Raw genomic sequence first — 4,583 nt, 5'->3', positions numbered from 1 at the left:
GTTCCTCTGAATGTTTTCCATTCTCGTTCCCTATGCCTAGGTTTGATTTCAGTCCTCTGTGTTTTAATTACCCTTTGCATTTTTTCCAGTATCAACCCTTTTTCATTGTGATTATGTGTTTAAATGTCCACCTGCATTCAGTCACTCAATCATCTAGTAAATATGATTGACCATTAAAATTTCTAATAAGAATTTCTATTTTAAATACATTATTCAGCTTCAGTAAAATATAGACCCCTTAAGAATTTTGTGAAAGCAATGGACCATTTCCCCCAAAGACATTCATACCCATGAGCACTAAATTGGCATTACATTTTCAAGGGTTCTAGGAACTCCTAGAGAAATTCACAATGATTCTCATGCAGATCAGATCAGATCACATCATGTTGGTATGGCCAAGGGTGATGGGCTCAGCCATCAACTTAAGTCACATATGTCTTCTGCAGAGCTCATCAATACCCACTGGTTCAGCTAACACCCAGGACTTAATGGCTTCCAAATCTAGGTCTCCAGCTTAGATTTTGAACTCCAGGCCTGTTCTTGCAAATGCCTATTGCACTTCTCTCTGTGACTACCCAAGATATACTTTCAACTCAAGATGTACTAACCAGCCTTAACCGGTTTGGCTCAGTGGATAGAGCGTCTGCCTGCGGACTGAAGGGTCCTAGGTTCAATTCCAGTCAAGGGCATGTACCTTGGTTGCTGGCACATCCCCAATAGAGGGTGTGCTGGAGGCAGTTGATTGATGTTTCTCATCAGTGCTTTGAACTCTCTATCCCTCTCCCTTCCTCTCTGTAAAAACCAATAATATATATATATATATATTTTTAAAAAAGATGTACTAACCAAAACTCCCTGGAGCACACATTGGTGGTGCACTACCCACATCCTTTGGATGCTACCATTTCTTTTCTTTTCTTTTTTAAATTGCTACCATTTCAACATGCTCCACAGATACCGAAGCTGCCAACCAGTATCCTTTCCCTATACCTGAAAAAGACTCTCTGCCAATACTGGGTGGCAGGTTGAAATTGCCAAAAAATCATCACCCCCTGAGTAGGACAATTCTGAAGTGAGTGTTTTGTATCATGTCCAAGAGTTTGTCTGTAAGATTAACCTCCACTTGCCCCTGGTAGTAATTGACCTTGATTACATACCCTCTATTGGCTGTCATCCTTCTGTTTCCCTTTCCCACACCCCTACCACTGTTTCCTTCACCTTACAAATCAACTTTCTGCACTTGAATCTTTGTTTCAGGATTGGCTTCTGGGGGAACCTATGACATTCATCATTTCCAACTACAAATCTAATTCTCTTCCCAGGGACCTGTATCTCACTGACCACACCCACACCCACCTTGTCATATGATTCAGAAAGCCAGATGTAAGTCACCGTATTTCCTCCATCATTATTCCTGTTGATCATATGTCCTGAGTACCACTTGAGTCAAGTTCGAACCCTTCATCTCTGTTGACACTGCCTTGATTCAACTGGGATCATTGCCACAGTCTCTCTCACCTGGTCTCCATGCTGCCAACCTTACCTCTCTCCTTTCAGCACTTCACACCCACCATCAGAGTGATCATTCCTCAACCCAAATCTTTCCTGGTCACTCACTCCCTTGCTTCAAGTCCTTCAATGACTCCCCACTGACTACAAAAAGCTCCTTTACAGGACACACCAGGGAATCTCAAATGACCTCTACCTTCCCCTGTCCCCACCCCCACCACAATTCTTCACAGACTACTCTAGCAGCCTCCCAAAATATTTGCAGCCTCCTTTGTATCCAAGCTTTGGTGCCTGCCATTCCCTTCACTTGTAATGGCTTTCCCTCACTTTAAAAAACTCTTGTTCATTTCTCAATGCTCAACTTTTGTCACCCTCCATGTGCAATCTTTTCTACTGCCCTCACACCATTCCCTACCCCTTCCAAGTACAGGGATAGGCCCCTCCTTTGGTGTTCATCTGAGCCATTTTTAACTCCTCATGTACCACATGGTGTCACATTGTACTATTAACACTTTATTTACTGGTCTGTGAGCTCCTTGGGGTCAACAACCCTTCATTAACCATCTCACTAATCACAGTCCTTAGCTCAGTGACTGCCATATAGCAGGTGCTTAAATGATGATTATTGGATAAATGAGTGAATGACCCATCTACATGACAAGTATGTTGAAAACTAGATTATGAGAAGATGCTATATTAGAGAAGCAGAATAGATATAAAAGAACCAGATCTGAAATAGAAAATTTCTTCAGTCCTAATTTAAAATCACAAAATATTAGAATTACATATCTCAAAAATCACCCTGAGCAACTCTGGAAATTTTGTTGTTGTTCGTTTCTTCTGTTGAGTATATCCTTTCTTACCTCCATTTTCTTAGTCATACTTTTAACTGTATGAACACAATTCTTCCATATTAATATCTTTATTCTGTCCCAAAACATCTCCTTTACCCCAATCCAGATCCTCTCTTCCTGTACTCCTCTTTTTCTCTTCTCTCTGCAAAGGCAGCCATTATGAAAATACAGAGGGGTGCCACTGTACATTTCTTTGGGAATGGGGTCCATGATACCTATTTATTATGCATTAATCTGAATCAATATAGTATTTCCTAAAAACATAAGCATTTCAAAGGGCAGAAAATATGAATCACAATTGCCAGTGAGGTTCAAACATGAACCCAGGGTTGTGATGAGGCCAACAAAAGAAATAAGCTAGTAATTGCTTTCCAGGATATCAATCCCTACCTTTTACACACATGCTCCTCAACACACACAAAACCTTTATGGATCTTTCATCCATGAACTTGCCCTATTATAATTGCCTAGCTATGTCTTTAGTTGTATTCAGGCTACATCCTGGTAACTGAGCCCTCACATACCTGATCAGAACAGTTATGAAATCCATAGAGGAAGTCTGTGGTTATTGAAGTGGTTGAAGACATTCACAGACAAATAACTCCATAAGTATCATTAGTTACTCACAGCTCATTTAAAACCCAAGAGCTTGGCCAGGCCTGTGTGGCTCAGTGATTAAACATTGACCCATGAACCAGAAGGTCACTGTTGGATTCTCAGTTAGGGCACATGCCTGGATTGTGGGCTCATTCCCAGTATCAGGAATGCAGGAAACAGCTAACCAATGATTCTCTCTCATCATTGATGTTCTATCTCTCTCCCTCTCCCTTCCTCTCTGAAATCAACAAAAACATATTTTGAAAAATAAATAATTAAAACCAAAGAGCTTGATTGAAAAAAAGTAGGAACTGGTCCTTTCTGCTGATGTTCATTATTATCAATTCTTAAACTTGCACTGTTTGTCTTTTTGCTCTTATATTGATTGGGCACTTCTTAATTTGATTCTTCTTTTTCATAAGAGGAAATTTAGTATTAAGAAATGATATCAATAGGGCTGACTTCTCTGTTAGGGGCAGTAGGCACAGTGCCTGAGGCTCACAAAGCTTTTAGGGGCCCATAGGAATGTTTTAATTTCATTTAAAATCAGAAGAAAAAGTGATCTTTTAGGTTGAAGAAAATGTTTTAATATATAATATTAATATATTTATCTTTACAACAATGCAATTAAAAAATGTAATTTTTACTTTTTTATGGAGGAAGGGGTCCACAAAGGAAAAGTGTGCACGAAAGTCATAGTGAGGCCCTTCTTTCTACCACATTATGCTCATAACACAACAAGGCTAGAATAGAGCCTTTTAAACACAAGTTAAGGTTCCCATATTAATTATAAACTTGCCAGGCTGCTCTCTATGTATTTCTGTTTGGCCATCCCACTTCTACAAGAGGTTAAGTCATGGTTACTACTCACAGCATTGGGACGGCTCTCTGCTCTGATTAAAGTCATTTCTGCTCTGCCATTCTCTCAAAAATCTTCATCCTGTTTTGATGAGCAGAAAAATAATCTTTACATCTTTAGGGATTAATTAAACCAATGTAGTTACTTCCTTTGCACTGTTAAAACATTTATAGTATTTGATTTTCTATTTTGTTTTAAAATGATCAATAGTAGTAATGATACTTATTATTTATATACTGGTTAGGGACCATCATCTCTGTAACTCCAGTTCTTAGCTCAGTGTCTGGCAAATACTAGGTGCTTAATAAATGTTAGATTAATAAATGAATTGCCTCTAAAGCAATTATGTGGAAATGAAATTATGTCCGTGGACTAATATTGTCTTTAATAATCTCACACCTTGTGAGGAGGGTCTTCGACATGTATCACAATTGGCATTTTAGAATGTCATCGCTGGACCCTTCCCACTTCTCCCACCTTTATCAGCCAGACACTTCCCCCCTCCTGGGCTCTGTTCTCTCTCCTCTCCATCCTGGGGTCTGGAATGGTCCCTAGCCTGCTGGGAGGTGACAGGGTCGTGCTCCACCGGCTTTCCCTGGCGTCCCACCCCCCACTCCCACCCAGAGCCCCGGAGCCTCTTCCTGCTACTAATCCGAGCCACCTACAGCCACGCCCTCCCCATGGGCTAGATCACCTGTCCCTCCTCCGCCATAGCCTCTTTGGGTACCCTTTCGCCCCCCTCCTGCTCCCCCTCCTCCGCCACC

This window comes from Myotis davidii, unplaced genomic scaffold (assembly GCF_000327345.1).
Source record: "Myotis davidii unplaced genomic scaffold, ASM32734v1 scaffold604, whole genome shotgun sequence".
NCBI lineage: Eukaryota > Metazoa > Chordata > Mammalia > Chiroptera > Vespertilionidae > Myotis > Myotis davidii.
Note: the sequence above shows the minus strand (reverse complement) of the source record.